Below are 23,706 nucleotides of genomic sequence, written 5' to 3'. Positions count from 1 at the left end.
CATGTAAGGAGAATTTCATTATTGATCATATAAATAAATTTTGTTGTTGCCCTATAATTTCTTATTATATTATAAAAGAATTAAAAAAGCTCGTCGCGTGCCTTTATGGTGTAATAATGCACTCGGGGAAATGTTGGAAGAATACTCGAGAAGCTTGTAAAACACTCGGCTACGCCTCGTGTTTTACAAGCTTCTCTCGTATTCTCCCAACATTCCCCCATCGTGCATTATTACACCATAAAGGCACGCGATTCGTTTTTTATTTCTTAAATACAGTTTAACTTATATGAACAAGCATACAAATAGTCCTAGCCTGGAAGACTCAAAAGCCTGGTAATATCACTCATCCTTATTTATCTTCTTCATTTACAATACTGATAGTGAAAGTGTATTATCTATACATGCAAGATCTGTCCGGGAGGCCAGAGTCAGAGACTCTGTGTCCAGAGCGGGACATACTATATTACTATTTGTTGTTATATTTTCCATTCTTGGTATCACACCACAAAAATGACCTGCTAAATTTGTTGTCTTTACCTTAAGCAGATAGCCAATCTCTGTTGTGGAATTATAGGGTTTCGGTAATTTGTGGTTTGTTTGCGAATTCGAATATGAGTACCAACGATATATGTATATATAACATGACTGTTTTCAAATGTTTCGGGTGTCATTCTAAAGTACATGGAAAACCGCTGTTCATCCAGTCGAAGCTCCTGTACGAAACGATGAGATTCTCCAAGTTGTTGCCTTTGTCTCAATATTGGATGAATCCCAACATTCTGTCTTCGACGCAGATGCCGATGAAGCAGTAAAAGGAACAGCAGTTCTTCTTCGCAGTCCTCAGCATCTGCCATGATTTTTTTCCCAATTTGCTTGCCGTAAAAAGAAACGCGCCTGGGGCCGGTTGTATCAAGCCCCCTTAGCTTAAACGGTGGATGAGTCAAAATTAAATTAACACTCTTACAACTCTCTTGAATGAGTCAACTTGAATATTATGCACTGAATATGTAGTTGTAAACAGTATATTTGTATTAAGGTCAAATAAAACATTTTGTTCGCTTGTTGAATAAAACGACAGACTTGCTTTCTATTTTGAACTTATCAACCGTTTAAGCTAAACGGACTTGATACAACCTGCCCCTGGTTTGTACGCGCATTTTCCTGCGAATTTCAGTACGAGACACGTCATTTTCGCGCGTTGTTTTTACGCCATCAGTCAAAACTGATAGTCGCCGAGCTTTTGAGTACGTATTTTTTGATAAAATATAATTGAAGCGGATCGCAAGAGATGTCACCCATCCATGCAATAGGTATATCCCTCTGCCATTATCTCATAAAGATAATCTGGGAGAAAATGTTGGTATTAAAAGGAGGTATTAAAAGGAACGGGGGGCAAGTAAATGGCCAATGGGCCTCCAGATAATATGCAACAGACGCCCTAGAGCATTTATGAACCAATTTGGAAAAATTGAAAAATATTGACGCCAAAACAGTCAAAATGTATTATTGTTAAGTTGTCTACAAGAATATTACGATTATAGTTGCAAATTATTTTCTTCGGAAATGTAAAACAAAACTTTGTGAAAATCGCGCCGCGTTGCCAAATCATGTCCTGTCTGTGTGAGCCCTAAAATGCCCGTTTTTTCTACTTGGTGGTTAATTCATTTTCGCGACGCGAAGCGTCGTTCGAATGCTCACTCGTTCGATATGCAAACTATCAAGAGTAATTAAGAAATACGCGCAAATTACTTGAAATAAACAAACAGTGCTAAATATGAACATTGGTTTCCATACTTTGGTCTCCGTACGCACCAAACTTTGACTTAGCTTGGCGTTGAATATGTAGATTTGTAGAGTTCCAACGTGAATAGATATTGACACGCCAGTTATTTTAAAGGGGCTCAAACGACATTTGCTTACTCACATACAGAATTACAGATCCGCGTTAAACATTGACTTAAATTTGCTTGAGCTTGCTATTTTTATGCGGAGCGATACCAGAAAGTGAAATAGATTTAGAATTGACGTTTTGCCGGCGCAACGGACATCGCAAGGTTAGGCTGGGAAACCGCATTGCGCATTTGCTGACTAAAATTACGCATTTTTGTTTAGCTATTGTGACCGCGGAAAATAACAAAGTTGTTTTTCCTGAGCAATATTATTGAAGAACATCCGAATAAATTTATTTCCTGTAATTAACAAGTTTCATGCGTTTTGATAACCTTAACCTTAATATTTCCCTCGACCATTAATTTCTATTATTATATGACAAGCGTCCCTTCCAGTGAAGTGGAGCTCAGTCATTGGCTGAGATGAAATCACCGGTAGCTAATTAATGAATAATACTGATGAAATTAACATGACGCAAAGCAAGTCTACGAGATGTACAGTTTCAGAACAAACCTGGGCAGAGTGTTTTAGGGGATATGATGTTAGCATCGACTGTTCATGTTTGCAACGACCGTTTACGAAAGGGGAAATTGCAACGCCGGTCCATTACGGAAGATAAAAATTCAAGGTCGTAGAAGTAGAAGTAGAAGGGAAAGTAGAAAGTCGTAGAAGGGACGACCAAGTTGGGTAGTGCAAGTAAAATTTTAGCGAGTAGCTAGTGATTCTCGGCATAATATCTTCTATATGTTTCCATACATGCAAGTGTTAGCTTGAAACGTGGAATCCACCGGAGACAATTTTGAACACAAAACTATTCCACAGGAAGGGAGACCTTTTAATAAAGTCTGGTTTTATTTATTCTAGTTCTTGCACCACTTTGTCACGGAAGAGATATGGACAGGCGCTTGCGATATTATCTCGAAACGAGTGTCCCCGAGTTTTGTCGAATCTCAACGTAATTCTCACGCGTCACGAAGCCACTCTTCTGCTAAGCTTCTTCGGCCAAAACTCATTATAAAAGTAGAGAGAAAACGCTGTTTTCCCGAAACTGAATCTGAATATCTTCATTTTTTGAATAAAATTTGGAGATTAATGGTAAGTTATTTGTTTTCTTAGCTTTAAATGTTCGTGTTGTGCGAGCAAGTTTTTGCAAGGCGGTCATATTTTTTTTTAAATTGCATTATTCCTTCCAAAAACGGTCCTGTGCAACACTCCCGTGAGTGCATGGTGTGCTAGCGCACATAAGTTTATTTGTAATTAAAAAAACTTTTCTGATGCTGGCTTGGGCTCCCGAATGGAAAGCTTATAGAATTAAACAAATTACATGGTGTATATTACTTCACAAAGAATCAACGATTTTTGACAACACTATGCAAAACTTTAATAGCACTATTTAACAACGCAATGCAAAACTTTAAAGAACATGTTTGATAACTTTACCAAAATTCGAAAATATTTCAAATATCACGAGACCTATTAATCCCTAATTGTACGAACAACATCGCTTAATTATTTGTTAATTATTAGCATATGATGTAATAAAATCGTAGCTCCAACTTTCGTAGCGCTTAATTGCAATCCTATTCATTCGATTACCATTAATAATGGATGCTCATCTCTAAAACGTTATAAACAGAAATTGTAATGGACCACCTTGATATTCAGTTTACGTAAGTTTTGTAAGTCGATATTTTTGTAATTACCTATACCACCTAAATTTTAAAAAAAGGCGATGTCAAGGCGGTAGGTTTTAAAAAATTCAGAGCATATTAACGACTGAAAAAGACACTTTAATGAAATAGGGCTCCTACTGTGGCACCTCCCCTTGCCCCTGAGGTCAAGGGACCCTCGTCGAATTAACCACAGTTAATAGAATATAATGGTTCAGAGACTACATAAAAGTACAATAGAACTAACTCATTAACTATGTTGGGGAACATTTATGCCAAAAATGTTTCTTTGTTCGTCACGTGTCTATTGTATTTTGAACAAATAAACCAATAGCAAGGTCTGAATTAACATAATTTATTGTTCAAGTCACGGTTGAGGAGCTAAGCAAACCCATTGCTATTGGTTAGTTATGCAAAAAAACAATAGGCATGTGACGGATAAGGAACCATTTTTTGCATAAACCTTCACAGTAAGATGGATAATGAGTTGTATTGTTGTACTTCCATCTAGTCTCCAAAACCATGTATATTCTAATAACTGTGAAAAAATGAAAATTCTTACATGAAAAAATAAAAATTCTTAACTGAACGTTTTGCTCTCTGTTTTTATAGTGCTCTGTGTTTATAGTGCGAAATTGTATGGAGTCTCCTTAAAATCCCCCAATTTTGAAAAGGTGATGTCAAATCACAATCTCGCCGCAGGTTTTAAAAAATTCAGAGTATGTAAACGACTGAACAAGAAACTTTAATAAAATGCGGCTCCTACCGTGGCCTTTCCCCTGAAATTTGAGGTCGAGGGACCCTCGTCAAATTGAGTCTCTTCCTCGTGTTGGGAATGCCTAAAATTGATAGATAAAAATTGGTAAAGATGGTAAAAAAGTCTCTCAAGTGAAATAATTAAGAATACTGCAGACGTTTTCCATCAAATACTTTTTTGTTTTATACTTGGAACTATGGATGAAGTAATAAAAATTATTAATGAAACGTTTTGCTCTCTAAAAGTGTCAATACTGCGAAATTGTACGTAGGCTCCTTAATATTATCTATCTCCTAATTTTGAAAAGGTGATGTCCAAAACCAATCTCGCGACAGGTTTTAAAAAAATCAGCGTATATTAAAAATTGAACAAGAGACTTTAATAAAATGGGGCTCCTACCGTGGCCTCTCTTTCTTCCTCTTCCTCATGTTGGGAATTCTTAAAATTGATAGATAAAAATTGGTACAGGTGATAAAAAAGTCTCGCAGGTGAAAGAATTAAGAATACTGCAGACGTTTTCTATGAAATATTTTTATTATTTAATTTATTTTATACTTTGAAATACTAAAAATTGTTGGATGAAGTAATGAAAATTTCTAATTGAACGTTTTGCTCTCAGAATATGCTTATACTGTGAAATTCTATGGAAACTCCTTAATATTGCTTAATATTCCGTTTACGTATAAGTTTGTGAGTTGACATTTTCGCCAATTACCTATCGTGCAATTTTGAAAACGTGATGTCAAAAAACGACCCCGGCAGGTTTTAGAATATGTATAGAGTATGTTTGCATGCAACTGAACAAGAAAATTTAAAGAAATGGCGTTCCTACCTTGGCCTCCCCTCGTTCCTCCTGTATTCGTTCTTTCCTCCCCGCCTTCTTCTATTCTGGCCGGGCATCAGCTTCCGCCTCAAATTCCCCTATGCTTGCTCATACATCTCCCTATTAATTTTAGCCTTGACCTCGGAAACTGATGCTGGTCTCGCCATAAAGTTAAATTCTTTCTTTCGACAGATCGCCTGTTGAATTAAATTTTTCAGTATTGAAAAAAGTCTATATAGCTAAAGATAAAAAAGACAGCTTACCTTTCATACAATCCAATGAACATGATGGTGTAATGCTTAGGTATTTACCTTAGCCACCACCTGGGAGAAAATACGAAATAAGGTAAACGCAAGCAAATTCACAAAGATTTTGTAGCAGCACATCTCTTTCTTTCACCTACTTTTGCCGACCACTTTCTTAACCCTTTAATTTGGCCCACACCAAATATCCCGTCTTATATTGAAAAGATTTTTTATTTGCTCTCGCCATCTAGTGGAAAAATAAAAATTAGTTATGAAGTAATTTGCAGCATGGTGCTTAATGTAGCAAGTGAGGTTAGAAAGCTTCCTTTACCGCGGAAGACCTTGTATTATTCTGGCAAAATCACCCATCTAGTATCTCTGCAATTATTTACCTCTTTTCGGCATCTAGTGGAAAATGAAAATTATCAAGCAATTTGCAGTATGGTGCTGAATGTGTAGCAATTTTTCGAGGTTACTAATAATTTTCCTCTACCGCGGAAGACCATTCTTGCCATGGCTAGCCAAGCTATAATAACATACTGTTAAGTTATTACCTATAACTGTAAATCAACAACAATTTCATAAAGAAATTTATACGACCCTAGCTTAGTTGTTGACAAGCTACAACTACATTCAAAAACATACTCGATGGCCCTGTAAGCCCTCTTACGTAAGTTTGTGACTTGACATTTTCGCTAATTACCTATCGCCCAATTTTGAAAATGGGATGTCAAAAACCGTTCCTAGTAGGTTTTAAAATATATATAGAGTATGTTTGCCACTGAACAAGAAACTTTAATGAAATGGGGTTGCTTACCGCGGCGTCTCCCATTCTTCCTGAATTCGTCCTTTCTACCTCCCCGCTTCTTTCCTTTGGCCCGGACATCAGCTTCCGCCTCAATTTTCTCTAGGGCTAACCCTGACGGCGAAAACTCATGATGCCTCTGGGAAATAAGTTAGATTGTTTATGAAACAATTATCAATCCAACGAATCAAGTTCTTCCTGCATTCGTTCTGTCATCCCTTCTCATCATGTCTTCTTCTCTGGCCCGGGCATCAGCTTCCGCCTCAATCTCTTCTATCCCTCGGTCGAACATATCCCTATTAAGCCTTGACGGCGGAAACTGAGCCGGTCTCTCCATAAAGTGAAATTCTTGCTTTCGACAGAACGCCTGTTGAATTAAAGTTTTCAATTTTGCAATAAAGTCTAAATAGGCAAAGTTAAGAAGGATAGTTTACCTTTTATACGACCCAAAGAACACGATGGCGTAACGCGTGTTTACCTTAGCTACGACCTGGGACAAAAAACGAAATAATGTAAACGCAAGCAAATTCACAAATGTTTTGTAGCAGCACATCTCTTTCTTTCACCTACTTTTGCCGGCCTCTCTCCAAACCCTTTAATCTTGGCCCACACCAAATCTCCCGTCTTATATCTAATATGTATTTTTATTTGCTTTCAAGATCTAGTGGAAAATAAAAATTAGTTATGAAGCAATTTGCTGTATGGTGCTGAATGTAACAAGTCAGGTTGGCAAGCTTCCTTTACCGCGGAAGACCTGGTATTATTTTCGCTGTGGCTAGCCGAGCTATAATTCTAATTCATGTCTTGATATACTGTTAAGTTATTACCTTTCACTGTATGTCAACAACAATTTATAATTCCAAACAAAGAAGGCCTTTATACGATTGCAAAGAAATTTATACGACCTTCGCTTAGTTGTTGACCATCTACAACTACATCTAAAAACAAGAGAAGCCCTGCAAACTGTTTGAGCATGAGAAGTTTCGATACGCTGAAACTTAACAGCACTGGGTGGAAAACCTTTTCCATTCAATATCTTAAAATTCAAAACGTATTAATTTGCTTGATAAATTTTTTTGGTCCAGAATATCATTTTTTTCAAAACTATAAAACAGCTATACGAATAAGTATATGGTATGTACCCAAAGGTTTTTATACCAGTGTGATGAATGTAAATATAAAGATAATTTTTTTATACTTAGTATGCATGGGTGAACATTGGGGGCGTATGGAAATATGCTCCAGAACAGAGATATATATGAAACGTGTGGTGTAGAGAGAGATAGAAAAACTGATAATAACTGAGTTTGTTCAAAGCTAAGCGAATTATTACACCAGTTTATAACAATGTGAATTTTTGTACGGAAAAGTCATTTACGCGTTCTAATAAGTCTAGATTTGATCATTAATAGCAATTTTATATCATCAATCATCAGTCATCATATGTATAGTATTATGCGCCAGTTTGTATAAAATATTGGCTCTGCGATAATCGGTTCTACAATTGTTTAAACTATGATTTCGCAGATTAATCCCTGAAGCTTGTTTATTTATAATATTCAAAATCGAAGACGAAAAAAATTCAAACTTAGGTGTGTTTTTTTGCTCTTGTTTCGTGTATTGTAGATGGGATTTGCGCTGGCAAATTATTCCCGACGCTGTAAAATGATCTTATAGATATAATAGTTCAAAGTTTTGATAAAATAAAGATCAAATTAAAGAAATTTACAGCTTTTGAGACACTGAAAACAATCTTAAATAATTGGCACTCTTACCACAACATTATTTATTCTTAAACCGAGGTTGAGGCACTAATTTGTCACGCTAGGTCCTGGATTCGGGGACATGTTTGTTCAGGACTTGAGACCTGATAATTATATTTTTCAGGTTTTCAGCTGTAGATGCAACGTTAGCTCCATGGTGTTGAATTGTGCTTTTTTCTTCTCCTGTTCCAACAAAATTGATATATTTCGGTCATTAAATGCCGGGCACAACATAAAAATGCAATTGATCTGATTAATAAGCCTGCAGTTACATCTATATCGTTATGTATGTTGGTGTATGGAGAAGAAAAATATTTTCCTTCGTGCGAACGTGGTGAGAAAAGGAAATAAGTTCATTCCGCAAAAGAAACCAACCATTTCAATCAAACCTTTTTCATACCGAATTAATTATATCTTGAAATTACCTGCCTCTTTAGTCTAGTGTTGTGGCTCACATGCAGGTTTAACACCGCACTGATCCATCAAGCATATTGGAAGGGCACATGTGAGTTGAGATCACTTTTAATTAAATTGATTGCATTAAGTTTCAAGCAGTGATAGTGCATGTCGAATTTGAGAGTGGTTAGAATTCTGGGACATAGTAATTTTTCGGAACGAACCCCTTAAGGCAGAACACTCTGAAGTAGGTCTTTTCAAAAATTCAGTGTATATGCATGGTAGGGCACTTGCCTACCCTATATACTGGAGATACACATATAATTCTATTTTGCATGTTGAACCCGGTTTTAATATACCATGATATAACACATGCATTGAAAACGGAATACATACCTCGACATAGCCGAAGATGAAGTTAAGACACCCAGCCGATTGCGAGATTCACTTCTGGTATATTGTCTGGTTGTCGACTTTGACTACATCGATTTTCCTTTTCCCGCAAAGGTTTGGCTTAAGCTTTCCTAGTCCGAATTTCGACAGTCGACCTCTGAATTATTTTAGCGATCATCGACTTCATACTAATTTACTGCCAAGCCCCGGCTTCGCTCTTATCAGCAAGTTTGATTTTGTTTTGCCGATTATGGAATCGGATTTAAGTGTCGTTTCGAACTAACAGCATCGTTTCTTTGTCAAAACAGTCTTCCAGCCCCGCATCGACTGGTCATGATTACCGGTTAACTTGAGATTTTGCCTCCGGATTGCCATCTTCATTCGTGCTTTAATTGAACGGTTCTCAGCTCTATCAACTAAACGGGCGTTTAATTTTGAAATATCTCTGTCTAGATAAGGCTCAAATTCTAATATACATTGGGTAATATCGACATTGAGAGAAATATCGAACAATTCTTGCCCTTCGTTTGACGACGTAACTATACGAAGTGGAGAAGAACGAACGTGCTCCACGCGATGCATTGTGCCTAATTTGCATCACAAAGATCCGCTACTTCCGGAAGAAAATGCGTCTTCAGAATAATTATTGTTCCCAAGGGCCTCGTTTTCTCTTACGTAAGTTTAAGTTATTGCTGAATTCGTCCCGGAGTCCTACAAATATAAAAATTATTGTAAAAAGCAAATTAATTTTGTCTGCACTCCCTCACATCGTCTATTTTAAATTTCAACTCTAATAGACAAAGGGAAATTCTGACTGAAAAATTCTTGCGCCAGGAGATGATTAACCAATAGTGTAAAGGCGGATTTCCACTTACAGCGAAATCGTTCGCTAGCGAAATATTTGCATATTTTCTTTTGAATTGTGACCAGTCAAGTCGCCCTAATTTATTTATGCCGTTAAAATTCAAAAGAAAATATGCAAATATTTCGCTAGCGAACGATTTCGCTCTAAGTGGAAATCCGCCTTAACTAACAAATAGCTGTACCAGACGAGAATGTTGGGGAAATTTAATTATTTGTACCTTTGAATCTATATAACTGTTCAGTTATAAATTAGTCAATTTACACTAAAGTGTGTTAGTATAGAAAGTTACGGCAAAGCCACGCCATGTTACAAAAGTTGACGACAAAAACCGAATTATTCGAGAACAACTGCATGTACAGAGTATTTTAATGAATTAGCACACTTACTATAACAATTTTTGTCCTACATCCGAGTTCGATCGACCAATAATTAAGTCCTATTTTTGAGAACACGTTTTCGGTTTTTCGAGACCTCTTATTTAGGTCTTCTTTCTTCACCTGTGGTTAGCTTCAGCTTCCGCCTCGAATTATTGCATTTCATATTGCTAGAGGTACTGCATTTCTCCAAATTGTAAGGCACGGTTATTAGTTTCGGTAATCCAACAATATGAAAGGATGCTTTTCGATAAGACGTCTGGAAAATCACTTGGGTGGCATCTCTTCCAACAAAACTGATGTATTTTTTGCCACTAGATGCCTCGTATAAAATAAAAATGTAATTGATTTTATTATTACGCCTGGCTACAATTTCATTCCAATAACCTTACTCGATGCAGAATATGTTTTTCCTACGCCAAATTACCTTGTTCGTTTCTAAAAAATTGCTGTCCCTAATAACTCTAACCACTCTCAAATTCTACCTGCTGCATTCTTGTTTAAATCCAGCGCTATTGCATGGAATTTGAAAAGTAATTCCAACTAACATCTGCTCTTCTGTATGTAATATGTTTGATTAAACTGTGGGGTTTTAGACCTGACACAAGACTCCACCAGCCTAATAATTTCGAGAATAAGAACAAAATTCGATATAAAATAGAAGTGTGAAATGATATAATTGAACGGGCTAGTTTCATTTGCGCGAAAAACTTAATTCCTCTTTAGTATTTATTCAGTGGAGCAAGTTATCCAGGCTAGGCCAGGTGAAAAGCGCATCAAATCAAAAGCTTAAAGGTCTTTCATTATAATTATTATGCAGTTTTCACCTTACCTAGTAGAAAAACTCGCTCCATAGGCTCTAAGATACAATAAAATACACTATAAATGTACATGCTAGAGTATGTGTGAGCACCTGCTGTATCCTAGAAAGAAAGGAAACGTACAGGGATAACTTTATTGAGAGATAACTCTTTATATTTGGTTAAATGAACCTGCATGGCGGTGTTAATATTGATCGAACATGACACAAGCCACTACATGAAATCAGAATACATACCTCGACATGCATAGCTTAAAATGGAGTTTAAACACCCAGCCGATCGTATGATTCACTTCTGGTATCTTGCCTGAATGGATGACTTTGACTGCTTTCTTGAATCCGATTTTTGATCGCTGAATTATACTTGCAAATCGAGCACATATTCTTTCACTGCAAATCACCGTTCGTTGTTGTTATCAGCAAGTTTTTTTTTTCGCCGCTTATGGAATATATTTGGACGGATTAAAAACGATGTAATCTTCCTTTGGCGCCACTGCCATTTCATAGTATCGTGGCTTCGTCAATATAGCCTTCAGCGCTAGCGCTGTATTTAATAAAACTAGCCTTAATAGCCGGTTAACTTGTACGTTTGACCTTCAGCTTTTGTATCTTTGTGCTTCAGAGTGGCTCTTAGGTTTAAACCATAAACATTCTGGGGCCGGTTTTAAAATGCCTGCCGGCCAGAGATATTTTAAGAATCTTCCTGAAACCATTCATTTGATTTTCTACTTTAGAGGTGTGACATGTTGTGTTGTTATCTAACAACTAAGGGGTGGCTGTAATGGGTTTGCACGCACAAACCGCCACCCAGCATTAACCCAGTTCAAAATCTTTCGTACCATGCATGTCAAGGGGATAGTACAGGAGAAGAATAAATCCACAAAGCGTCGATGATTTGTGAGTTGCTGTAAAGACGGCCTGGGATGAATTTCCTTTCACTAATATTAATAGCCTTATTAATAACCTTAAATAAAGAATCCTGCGCAAAATTTAAATGCTGTCATTACGTCCAAAAGAAGGCCCAGAAAATATTAATAATTCATATAGATGTGTTCTAATATATTTACTCGTATGTGATGTTGGAGTAACTGCAGTTACACCATTAGAATTTTTTTCGAGCAGTTCTTTTTGACTACCAGTGTATAAAACTATAGTTTGTCGTGGAGGTAATGATCTACTGCACAGTTGAATCCTTTACTCATGACGAATGTAACCACAGTTAATAGAATGTACATGGTTTGGAGACTAAATAAAAGTACAATACAACTCATTAACTATGTTATTGTCCACGTTTATGCAAAAAAATGGTTCCTTTCTCGTCACGTGTCTATTGTATTTTAGCCAAACGTACCAATGGCATTCGTCTTGCTAAGCTCATCAACCTTGACTTGAAAAATATGTTAATTATAAGACTGCTATTGGTTTATCTGTGCAAAATACAATAGACATGTGATGAGAAAGGAACAATTTTTTGCATAAATGTGCCTCAACATAGTTAATGAGTTGTATTGTAGTATTATATGGTCTCCAAACCATGTATATTCTATTAACTGTGATGTAACATCAGCATACCTTCCGTCATGTACCAAAATGTTGGATTCAAATTCAATGTCATGTACAATTGACACGCAATGTAAACTCAATTTGTCGGGGGTTGAAGTTGTAATAAAGATTCAAATGATCGCGCAAGTGATTTTTTGGTTGTTCCTTTGGTTTTGGAGGAGAAGGGAGGGAGATTTAATCATGGAGTGCTGGAGGACGTGCTTTTTATAATAATTATTGACTCGTGTGTTTGAGGAGGAAGTTCCTACAACGCTGGGATAAGACAAGTAAACGTGGAGGCCATTGATGAAATGGGAAATGGTTATGTCGAAATAGAATAAACGTGTTGCTTAGAACAGGATAACGTTTTATATAGCAGTTGTATTACAGCCGTATATGAAATATCAGTTATTACAGCCGTATGAATGAATAGTTATTAGAGCCGTACGCGTGATAGATCAGTTATTTAGGTTCCCAATGATGATTCTCTTTAGTTCATAACAGCAATATCGCAAAATTCATTCGCTAATTCTTGGCAGGAATTTCTACGTAAAAATGCAAGTTGAGAATTTTAGTATTCCTAACTATATGCCGGGAATATTTGAAGCAATTCGAAAAAGGACTTTCTTCCTCATTTTACAATAATACAGACAAAAATGAATAATGCCAATGGCTGTTTATTGATTTTATTTATTTGTTTTATTTACAAGCTTCGTCATATAGCATAAAGTCAAAAGATATAATTACAATTTTTGAATACAGATACATTACAACAAACGATTATTTTATACGTATATACTGACGGCACGATTGGGTAAACAAACAGTACGGCAAAATACAATACAACACAAGACAAGACAAGTAAAATGGGATGACTGGAGCTCCACAACAATTAAAACTAACTACTTGCAGCTCTATGAACATATAAATGTAAAAACAACTATTTATAACTTATGAAATTATAGGAGCTTATGAAACTTAGAAGTTATTTAAAAGTTCAAGTCAAGTCCGTATACATATGCAAACGAACGCTTTGTTTCAAATTTCTGTACTTTTAAAAATAGGATAAAGCTATCTGAGTATCCAGCAATATTTAGGCTCCCTATCAATTTGATTTAAATATGAATTAGAATTTGTTCCGACAACATTTGTGAAATTTTGTCTCAGAAACCACTCGCATTGTGAACGGGCAAGAACGGACTTGACTTCTACTCTAAGAAAGCAGTTGTAAATAATGGCTCAAAGCAATTGAAAAATGCTTAATATAATCAAACAAATTAACGAAACGAGATAATGAAAAACGCAAGACCTGACAATATACATTATGAGCTCATTGAATTAGTGTAACATGAAGTATATGTTGAAAACAAGAGTTATCTTTATGAATTATAATATCCAATACAACATCCAATGAACAAAATGAAATTAGTATAAGATAAAAGCAAAGCTGTGAAAAACGACATGGCTACTGAAACTGATCGAATTCATGCTTAAGTGAAAATATTGTAAATAAATAAAGATATAGCACAATTCCCACAAAATCCAAATTTACAAACACGCAATTAATAAGTATTTTTAATAGAAACTTGATCTCTAAAATATAATAACGTTTTCCACACGCTTGCTACTATAATTATTCGAAATCAGAAAGGTGATATGTCACAGCGGCTACAAAAGTTTTAATGTTATTTGTTTAAGTATGATTATGCCGTTACTAATTGCACGACCTTATTTTTCTATTATTCATTAATTATATATTATCTCAACACAGAAGATACATAATTAAATTAATATCCTTAGAAGTGACAATTCGGAAGAATTTAACAATATTTCAGTCGCTGTAACTTTGCTCTTTTTACAATAATTTTACAATTTCAAAAACTTCTGAACGACTAATTTAAGGAATAACCTTTAGAAACCTGAGTATAGGCGTACGAGCCCCATATCAATCGAGGGGGTGTGTACAACTGAGACAGTTAATATCTCGAAAATGCTTCACACAAAATTTCAAATTAAATTAAATGGCTTAGCGTTTTACAACAGATTATATTCGTTTGTTGTTTAAAACAACTCCAATTACAAAAATTAAAGAAAATGGAAACGTACTGACTGGCAGAATACATGCATGGAATGCCGAAAATTTTCTTATCCTTTTATCATTTGATGCAAAATTTTATCTTTGAAAAAATTTCAAACTAGCGTGTTTCGAATTGTGAACGCACAGATAAAAAAAATCCACAATTAAGTCAAGCATCTTAAAAGAGCACATTTCACGTAGGATTTAATTACTTATCACATTCATTGCAATAGCGCTTACGCTGATACCAACAGTGCAGACGTTCGTGAAGACACAGGGAAGTAATTTTATTTTGAACAGTTATTAAAGTCCGTTATATGTTTTATATGTTTTCAATTTTTCAAAATAATCCATCGGCTCTACGTAGGACAAAATATATATTCAAAATATTCTAAAATATCTTTAAAGCTGCCTGGATTAGTGTTTATGACATAAAATTTGGAACTTGGCAAATTCTAGTCAAATACTAACGCGAACTTGAATATTAATAGGCCTAAATTAAAGAGAATATAAATGAAAACTTTTAATTTAACGATGTTGGTAGTGTCGAAAAGAAAATATTCGCATTTGGGAGATTCGAGAACAGTTTCGGCCTCAGAAATACACATTGAACTTCGCGAACAAGCGACAAGATTTTAACGTCCCAAACACTGCTGATGAAGAAGAAACACCACCAACGTTTCCTCAAACGAAGAACCTATAGCAGCAAATACCACGAAATTTCTTGAACGAAGCACATAAAGCCGGCTGCTGGCCCATTGACGTTACATGGATGAAGGAATGAGCAACGGGGGCGCATTGACAAAAAACACTTCCTATTTTCAGGAGTAGAAATTGTTTCATTGGATTGATAATTCTTTTATCAACAATCTAACCTATTTCCTAGGAATGTCCAAAGTAAAAAACGAGGCAGCGCAGCTACAGTAACGAGGCAGCGCAGCTACAGTGAAGAGGATTTGGGTGGCCGAAAGTCAAGGGCTACAAAGAGTGACCGGCAAAATAAAATCAAAATCAAAGAAAGAGACGTGCGGTAGGCAAAATATTAGTTAATTTATTTGCGATTACCTTATTTCGTATTTTGCCCCGCGTGGTCTCCAAGGGTACAGATATAACAAACGCTTCACAAACTTGTTTTTTGGGTCACCGGTATGAAAGGTAAGCTACCTTTTTTATCTTTGGCTATTTAGACATTTAATGAAAAACTGAAAACTTTAATTGAACAGGTGATCCATCGAAAGCAAGAATCTAATGCATTGTAGTAAACAGTCAGCAAGGAGAACTTGACTAGAAAAAAAACTTGCTCGTCTGTACGGGGCTTTACACACGGAAAATATTGCTGAATATTATTTATGTCAAGTAATACTGAAATCATTAAAATCAATAAATTCATATAATACTTATTGCTTAAATGGATTTATAATCGTTAAATTATGATACGAGTGATTTGACCACTAAAATACTACAAATCTAGGGGTTTAGTTTGCAATTACATAATTCCCGACGTAAAAACAGTGGCATTATGCATCGTTGCAGTATAGTATCAGAAAATCCTGTAGAACGAAAACTTTAATTGTTAGGCATAAATCTAATATTACTTTGATAAAAAAAATAGTGCAGCGATTAATGGCATGAGTTATTCCCAATTGGTAAGATAGCTAAGAAATCTAACCATTAGAATATCAGACAAAATTTGGTACAGCAAATCCCATCTACAACACACAAATTAGCGCAAAATGCACACCTATAAGCTTGCATTGCTTTCCTTTTCGATTTGAATGCCACAAATAAATATTGCAGGACCGATGATGGCGCATACACAAAGATGGTAATCTTTAAAACTGCTATTAATGATAAACTACAGACTGATTTAGACGGCATAAATGACGTTTTCGACCAAACACTCAGATTGTTATGAACTGATATAAAAGCCTATGGGTACAGTGTATAAGTATTCGTATAGCTGTTTTAATTTTATAGATTTGAAAAGAATTCCAGATATCGTGGACCAAAAAAAATTATTAACCAAATAAATAATACATTTTGAATTTTAAGATATTGAATGGAAAAGGTTTAGCACCTAATACTGTTGAGTACAAGCGTATCGACACTTTCTTATTCTGAAACAGTTTGCAGGGCTTGTCTATGTTTTTGGAAACAGTTGAAGCTGGTCAACAACTAAGCGAAGGTCGTATAAATTTCTCTACCATCGTATATAGACACTTCTTTGTCTGGAATTATGGAATTGTTGTTGACATAAAGTGATAGGTAATAACTTAACTTAAGACATGAAGTAGAATTATAGGTTGGCTAGCCACAGCCAGAATAATACCAGGTCTTCCGCGGCAAAGGAAGCTTGCTAACCTCACTTGCTACATTCAGCACCATACTGCAAATTACTTCATAACTAATTTTTATTTTTCCACTAGATGCCGAAAGAAAAAAATATTTTCAATATAAGACGGGAGATTTGGTGTGGGCCAAAACTAAAGGGTTCAGAAAGTGGCCGGCAAAGTAGGTAAAAGAAGAGATGAGCTGCTACAAAATATTTGTGAATTTGCTTGCGTTTACATTATTTCGTTTTTTGCCCCAGGTCGTAGCTAAAGTAAACACGCGTTACGCCATCGTGTTCTTTGGGTCGTATGAAAGGTAAGCTATCTTTCTTATCTTTGGCTATTTGGACTTTATCGCAAAATTGAAAACTATAATTTAACAGGCGATCTAAGGAAAGTAAGAATTTGACCTTATGGAGAGACCGGCATCAGTTTCCGCCGTCAAGGCTTAATAGGGATATGTACGACCGAGGAATCAAAGAGATTGAGGCGGAAGCTGATGTCCGGGCCAGAGAAGAAGGCAGGCAGGACAGAACGAGTACAGAGAGGAACGGGAAGGCCACGGTAGAGACGCCATTTCTTTTAAAGTTTCTTGTTTAGTTGCATGCAAAAATACTCTCTATAATTTTAAACCTGCCAGGATCGGGTTTTGACATAACGTTTTCAAATTGGACGATAGATAATTAGCGAAAATATCAACTCAGAAACCTACGTAAACTGAATATTATGGAGTCTCCACACAATTTCGAAATATAAAAACCTTCAGAGAGCCAAACGTTCAATTGATAATCTTTACTACTTCATCCAACAATTTTCAGTAGTCCTATAATACAAAACAACGAACAAGTAGCTATTTGATAGAAAACGTCTGTAGTATTCTTAATTCTTTCACTTGCATGGAAGACTTTTTTACCATCAGTACCCTTTTTTATCTATATATTTTAAGCATTCCAAACCTGAAGAGGAAAATCCTGAATTTGACGAGGGTCCCTCGACCTCAAATTACAGGGAAAAAGGCAATGGTAAGAGCCCCGAAGGTCGTATAAATTTCTCTACCATCGTATATAGACCTTCTTTGTCTGGAATTATGGAATTGTTGTTGACATACAGTGATAGGTAATAACTTAACTTAAGACATGAAGCAGAATTAAACCTTGGCTAGCCACGGCCAGAATAATACCAGGTCTTCCGCGGCAAAGGAAGCTTGCTAACCTCACTTGCTACATTCAGCACCATACTGCAAATTACTTCATAACTAATTTTTATTTTTTCACTAGATGCCGAAAGCAAATAAAAAATCTTTTCAATATAAGACGGGAGATTTTGTGTGGGCCAAATTAAAAAGTTAAGAAAGTGAACAGCAAAAGTAGGTGAAAAAAAGAGATGTGCTGCTACAAAATATTTGTGAGTTTGCTTGCGTTTACATTATTTCGTTTTTTGTCCCAGGTCGTTGCTAAGGTAAACACACGTTACGCTATCGTGTTCTTTGGGTCGTATGAAAGGTAAGCTATCTTTCTTATCTTTGGCTATTTGGACTTTATCGCAAAATTGAAAACTTTAATTCAACAGGCGTTCTGTCAAAGCAAAAATTTGACCTTATGGAGAGACCGGCATCAGTTTCCGCCGTCAAGGCTTAATAGGGATATGTTCGACCGAGGTATCGAAGAGATTGAGGCGAAATCTGATGCCCGGGCTAGAAACGAAGGCAGGTATGACGAAACGAATACAGAAAGAACGGGGAAGGCCACGGTAGGAACACCATTTTTTTAAAGTTTCTTGTTCAGTTGCATGCAAACATACTCTCTATAATTTTAAACCTACCAGGATCGGGTTTTGACATAACGTTTTTAAATTGGACGATAGATAATTAGCGAAAATATCAACTCAAAAACCTACGTAAACTCAATATTATGGAGTCTCCACACAATTTCTCAGCATAAACACCTTCAGAGAGCAAAACGTTCAATTAATAATCTGTACAACTTCATCCAACAATTTTCAGTAGTCCCAATACAAAACAAGGAACAAGTATTTGATGGAAAACGTCTGTAGTATTCTTAATTCTTTCGCTTGGAAGACTTTTTTACCATCTGTACCCATTTTTATCTATCAATTTTAAGCATTCCACATCTGAAGAGGAAGATCATCAATTTGACGAGGATTTCTTTGACATCAAATTTCAAGGGAAAGGCAAGGGTAGGAGCCCCGAAGGTCGTTTTAAATTTCTCTACCATCGTATATAGACCTTCTTTGTCTGGAATTATGGAATTGTTGTTGACATACAGTGATAGGTAATAACTTAACTTAAGACATGAAGCAGAATTAAAGCTTGGCTAGCCACAGCCAGAATAATACCAGGTCTTCCGCGGTAAAGGAAGCTTGCTTACCTCACTTGCTACATTCAGCACCATACTGCAAATTACTTCATAACTAATTTTTATTTTTAAACTAGATGCCGAAAGCAAATAAGAAATACATGCAATATCAAACGGGAGATTTGGTTTGGGCCAAAATCAAAGGTTTCAGAAAGTGGCCGGCAAAAGTAGGTGAAAGAAAGAAATGTGCTGCTACAAAATATTTGTGAATTTACTTGCGTTTACATTATTTCGTTTTTTGTCCCAGGTCGTAGCTAAGGTAAACACACGTTACGCTATCGTGTTCTTTGGGTCGTATGAAAGGTAAGCTATCTTTCTTATCTTTGGCTATTTGGACTTTATCGCAAAATTGAAAACTTTAATTCAACAGGCGTTCTGTCAAAGCAAAAATTTGACTTGATGGAGAGACCGGCATCAGTTTCCGCCGTCAAGGCTTAATAGGGATATGTTCGACCGAGGTATCGAAGAGATTGAGGCGAAATCTGATGCCCAGGCTAGAAACGAAGGCAGGTATGACGAAACGAATGCAGAAAGAACGGGGGAGGCCACGGAAGGAAACCATTTCTTTAAAGTTTCTTGTTCAGTTGCATGCAAACACACTCTCTATAATTTCAAACCTGCCAGGATCGGGTTTTGACTTAACGTTTTTAAATTGGACGATAAATAAGTAGCGAAAATATCAACTCGGAAACCTACGTAAACTCAATATTATGGAGTCTCCACACAATTTCTCAGTATAAACACCTTCAGAGAGAAAAACGTTCAATTAATAATCTTTACTAATTCATCCAACAACTTTCAGTAGTCCCAATACAAAACAAGGAAAAAGTATTTCATGGAAAACGTCTGTAGTATTCTTAATTCTTTCACTTGGAAGACTTTTTTACCATCTGTACCCATTTTTATCTATCAATTTTAAGCCTTCCACATGTGAAGAGGAAGATCATGAGCTTGACGAGGATCCCTCGACATCAAATTTCAAGGGAAAGGCAAGGGTAGGAGCCCCGAAGGACGTTTAAATTTCTTTACCATCGTATATAGACCTTCTTTGTCTGGAATTATGGAATTGTTGTTAACATACAGTGACAGGTAATAACTTAACTTAAAACATGAAGCAGAATTATACAATAGCTTTGCTAGCCACAGCCAGAATAATACCAGGTGTTCCGCGGTAAAGGAAGCTTGCTAACCTCACTTGTTACATTCAGCACCATACTGCAAATTACCTCATAACTAATTTTTATTTTTCACTAGATGCCGGAAAGCAAATAAAAAATCTTTTGAATATAAGACGGGAGATTTGGTGTGGGCCAAAATTAAAGGGTTCAGAAAGTGGCCGGCCAAAGTAGGTGAATGAAAGAGATGTGCTGCTACAAAATATTTGTGAATTTGCTTGCGTTTACCTTATTTCGTTTTTTGGCTAAGGTCGTAGCGAAAGTAAACACGCGTTACACCATCGTGTTCTTTGGGTCTTATGAAAGGTAAGCTATCTTTTTTATCTTTGGCTAATTGGACGTTATTGCAAAATTGAAAACTATAATTCAACAGGCGTTCAAAGGAAAGTAAGAATTTGACCGTATGGAGAGACCGGCATCAGTTTCCGCCGTCAAGGCTTAATAGGGATATGTACGACCGAGGAATCGAAGAGATTGAGGCGGAAGCTGATATCCGGATCAGAGAAGAAGGCAGGCAGGACAGAACGGGTACAGAGAGGAACCGGAAGGCCACGGTAGAAACGCCATTTCTTTTAAAGTTTCTTGTTTAGTTGCATGCATGCAAAAATACTCTCTATAATTTTAAACCTGCCAGGATCGGGTTTTGACATAATGTTTTCAAATTGGACGATAGATAATTAGCGAAAATATCAACTCAGAAACCTACGTAAACTGAATATTATGGAGTCTCCACACAATTTTGCAATATAAACACCTTCGGAGAGCCAAACGTTCAATTAATAATCTTTACTACTTCATCCAACAATTTTTAGTAGTCCTAATACAAAACAACGAACAAGTAGCTATTTGATAGAAAACGTCTGTAGTATTCTTAATTCTTTCACTTGCATGGAAGACTTTTTTACAGTCTGTACCCTTTTTTATCTATATATTTTAAGCATTCCACACCTGAAGAGGAAGATCCTGAATTTGACCAGGGTCCCTCGACCTCAAATTACAAAGAAAAAGGCAACGGTAAGAGCCCCGAAGGTCGTATAAATTTCTCTACCATCGTATATAGACCTTCTCTGTCTGGAATTATGGAATTGTTGTTGACATACAGTGATAGGTAATAACTTAACTTAAGACATGAAGCAGAATTAAAGCTTGGCTAGCCACGGCCAGAATAATACCAGGTCTTCCGCGGCAAAGGAAGCTTGCTAACCTCACTTGCTACATTCAGCACCATACTGCAAATTACTTCATAACTAATTTTTATTTTTTCACTAGATGCCGAAAGCAAATAAAAAATCTTTTCAATATAAGACGGGAGATTTTGTGTGGGCCAAATTAAAAAGTTAAGAAAGTGGCCGGCAAAAGTAGGTGAAAGAAAGAGATGTGCTGCTACAAAATATTTGTGAGTTTGCTTGCGTTTACATTATTTCGTTTTTTGTCCCAGGTGTAGCTAAGGTAAACACACGTTACGCTATCGTGTTCTTTGGGTCATATGAAAGGTAAGCTATCTGTCTTATCTTTTGCTATTTGGACTTTATCGCAAAATTGAAAACTTTAATTCAACAGGCGTTCTGTCAAAGCAAAGATTTGACCTTATGGAGAGACCGGCTCAGTTTCCGCCGTCAAGGCTTAATAGGGATATGTTCGACCAAGGTATCGAAGAGATTGAGGCGAAAGCTGATGCCCGGGCTAGAAACGAAGGCAGGTATGACGAAACGAATACAGAAAGAACGGGGGAGCCACGGTAGGAACACCATTTTTTTAAAGTTTCTTGTTCAGTTGCATGCAAACATACTCTCTATAATTTTAAACCTGCCAGGATCGGGTTTTGACATAACGTTTTCAAATTGGACGATAGATAATTAGCGAAAATATCAACTCAGAAACCTACGTAAACTCAATATTATGGAGTCTCCAAACAATTTCTCAGCATAAACACCTTCAGAGAGCAAAACGTTCAATTAATAATCTGTACAACTTCATCCAACAATTTTCAGTAGTCCCAATACAAAAAGGAACAAGTATTTGATGGAAAACGTCTGTAGTATTCTTATTCTTTCGCTTGGAAGACTTTTTTACCATCTGTACCCATTTTTTCTATCAATTTTAAGCATTCCACATCTGAAGAGGAAGATCATCAATTTGACGAGGATTTCTTTGACATCAAATTTCAAGGGAAAGGCAAGGGTAGGAGCCCGAAGGTCGTTTAAATTTCTCTACCATCGTATATAGACCTTCTTTGTCTGGAATTATGGAATTGTTGTTGACATACAGTGATAGGTAATAACTTAACTTAAGACATGAAGCAGAATTAAAGCTTGGCTAGCCACAGCCAGAATAATACCAGGTCTTCCGCGGTAAAGGAAGCTTGCTTACCTCACTTGCTACATTCAGCACCATACTGCAAATTACTTCATAACTAATTTTTATTTTTCAACTAGATGCCGAAAGCAAATAAGAAATACATGCAATATCAAACGGGAGATTTGGTTTGGGCCAAAATCAAAGGTTTCAGAAAGTGGCCGGCAAAAGTAGGTGAAAGAAAGAAATGTGCTGCTACAAAATATTTGTGAATTTACTTGCGTTTACCTTATTTCGTTTTTTGTCCCAGGTCGTAGCTAAGGTAAACACACGTTACGCTATCGTGTTCTTTGGGTCGTATGAAAGGTAAGCTATCTTTCTTATCTTTGGCTATTTGGACTTTATCGCAAAATTGAAAACTTTAATTCAACAGGCGTTCTGTCAAAGCAAAGATTTGACCTTATGGAGAGACCGGCTCAGTTTCCGCCGTCAAGGCTTAATAGGGATATGTTCGACCAAGGTATCGAAGAGATTGAGGCGAAAGCTGATGCCCGGGCTAGAAACGAAGGCAGGTATGACGAAACGAATACAGAAAGAACGGGGGAGCCACGGTAGGAACACCATTTTTTTAAAGTTTCTTGTTCAGTTGCATGCAAACATACTCTCTATAATTTTAAACCTGCCAGGATCGGGTTTTGACATAACGTTTTCAAATTGGACGATAGATAATTAGCGAAAATATCAACTCAGAAACCTACGTAAACTCAATATTATGGAGTCTCCAAACAATTTCTCAGCATAAACACCTTCAGAGAGCAAAACGTTCAATTAATAATCTGTACAACTTCCAACAATTTTCAGTAGTCCCAATACAAAACAAGGAACAAGTATTTGATGGAAAACGTCTGTAGTATTCTTAATTCTTTCGCTTGGAAGACTTTTTTACCATCTGTACCCATTTTTATCTATCAATTTTAAGCATTCCACATCTGAAGAGGAAGATCATCAATTTGACGAGGATTTCTTTGACATCAAATTTCAAGGGAAAGGCAAGGGTAGGAGCCCCGAAGGTCGTTTAAATTTCTCTACCATCGTATATAGACCTTCTTTG

The 23,706-nt window shown here is 36.4% G+C and overlaps 1 long non-coding RNA gene across 1 annotated transcript; it reads right to left on the bottom strand.

The window, feature by feature from the left end:
- Positions 1-4,186: 4,186 nt before the first annotated feature.
- On the bottom strand, positions 4,187-5,791 carry LOC114534165. Its single transcript, XR_003688118.1, has 6 exons — positions 5,717-5,791; positions 5,544-5,632; positions 5,404-5,463; positions 5,150-5,337; positions 4,717-4,755; positions 4,187-4,399 (listed from the first exon to the last, which is right to left on the bottom strand). It is a non-coding gene; the product is annotated as an uncharacterized LOC114534165 (long non-coding RNA).
- Between the last annotated feature and the right edge of the window lie 17,915 nt (positions 5,792-23,706).

The sequence above is a fragment of the Dendronephthya gigantea genome, unplaced genomic scaffold (genome assembly GCF_004324835.1).
Source record: "Dendronephthya gigantea isolate DGI-Jeju-01 unplaced genomic scaffold, DenGig_1.0 000097F, whole genome shotgun sequence".
NCBI classification, from domain to species: Eukaryota; Metazoa; Cnidaria; class Anthozoa; order Malacalcyonacea; family Nephtheidae; genus Dendronephthya; species Dendronephthya gigantea.
This window is presented reverse-complemented; position numbering and strand designations above follow the sequence as displayed.